This window comes from Saccoglossus kowalevskii, chromosome 21, assembly GCF_978046115.1.
Source record: "Saccoglossus kowalevskii chromosome 21, keSacKowa6.1, whole genome shotgun sequence".
Lineage (NCBI taxonomy): Eukaryota > Metazoa > Hemichordata > Enteropneusta > Harrimaniidae > Saccoglossus > Saccoglossus kowalevskii.
This window is the reverse complement of record NC_140661.1, coordinates 23,480,140-23,482,146: the sequence shown is the minus strand read 5'-3', so window position 1 is coordinate 23,482,146 and position 2,007 is coordinate 23,480,140.

Genomic DNA, 2,007 nt, shown 5'->3' with positions numbered 1-2,007 from the left:
TAGATATGTTGGCGATCACCGCTGTGTCTGTGGAAGTAGTATGGGAGATTGCATGGTGGGAGTGGAAAGTCTTTTGATCAGTAAAATAATTTTAGAAAAGTGAAAACTAAAGTGACTGTGAAATAAAGGTTGGTTTTAAATATTAAATATCATCACATTTGGATGTAATAATGAAAGGAAATTGAACTGGTATGAAATCCGGGGTCAAAAAACGTCACAATATATCCATCAAGGTGGTTGCAAAGTGTCAACAACTATGGATGAGGTAAAAGACTTCGTTTGCAGTTTGCATGAATGGCCGGGGAGAAAAATTCATAAAAATTCTGTGCTTCAGTAACAGTTTTTGCCTCTTCTCTTTTTTTGTGCAATGGAAATTAATACAAGAAATGCTGCCAATAAACATGTCCTTCTAGTACACAAAACAACCCTGGGACGTTTATCTTGAGAAATTGGGAAGACGAAAATCCCTTGGAACAGTCGTTGTAAAACAATAAACATGCTTTGCCAGGGTATCAAGTTTATTTTGATTATTTGAAGATGGAAACTGTTGCTTTATGGAAGAGCAAAGTTCAATGTTATTGGCACAGTAATGACGTTTTTAGAGGGGTGACTCGCTAGAAGTATTCGCCGTGACTCCAGACTTCTCATTTGGGCTCTGTCACCAAACTGTACGTTTTGACGACTCGTATGCACTTCTGGGACTTGTAATAATTTTCTGGAAACTGCATAGCAAATCACATATTTTCCTTATTTATTGTTCATAGTTTTTATTTTCAGTTTCTATTGTTCATAATTATTTACAGTAATAACATATTTTTCCGATTGTGTGCATAACAGCTTTGCCCAGACACAATAAGACAGGATAATATGTACGGATATGTGTGAGTTTGTTTCATGGATTAATAGGTCACTCCTTTGCTTCAATTCCAACTACTTCTCTGGAAATATTACTTGCTGTTTATCATCCATATTTTGATATCTCACAATGTGTCGATTGCGTATCTGGAAATTCTAACTACTATTTCGCAGAATTTGACCAGCCTTGCTTTTACCAGTCATTTAAGTCAACACCCATATTGTCCTTCACAGTGAAGGTTAATGCAGATATATTGTAAATTAAATTACAGAGGTAACACTACAATACATTTCCCTTCACATTCCCCTGTATTACATAACAATCTTTGAGCTGAGGCAGTTATGGTTCTACAACCATCACCAGTTCTCTTGTTTTTGTTTATTCTTATTGAAAACCAAATTGCAGCGCCGATTTTTTCAACTGATTAAAATTATAATTTGGCACTTTTATTAAAGGCCAACAGAATATTGTGAGAGAATGTCTGTCCCAGGATCTCACAATTGTAGGAATTAACCACTGCCCCTTGAAGAAATAAATATTGCACATATGGTCTTTTATCATAGATACATCTAATATTGAAAATATATTGAAATACCAAAAAAGTGTCCCAGTTGCATTATTTTCATGTTTGTGGTAACGTGCAGTTATGCTGTTATGGTTCTACACCAGTTCTCTTGTTGAATTTTGTCATGGTGTCATTCCATTGACTGTGGTGCTATAACTGCTTGGGTTAATAAAGATATAGACAACAAAGAATTAATTCTGTTGTGAAAAAAAATAATATTATTGGTTATACTTGTACAGATGCAAAACTAACCAAATTATAGAATTTCTGAAAGCTTGTACTACGATTCATCTTGTTTTTGTATGATTTGCATAATTACTATGATTGGATGGCAATTATCTCATGACCAAACTTATCCATATTTATTTTAATAATATTTATTTTGATAAAAGCAGTATTTTGGGTTTATATGATTAAACAAAGATTTTAGAGAATCTGTAATGAAAAGGGGAATAACATACTGTGTGTTTCCATAGCAACATACTCATCACTCAAAAAAAAAAATGCAGCCACTTTAATTCATATTATAGATTATGTGTATTGAAAAGATAATGATGCGAAAACTTTGACGCTCATTATGTCAGTA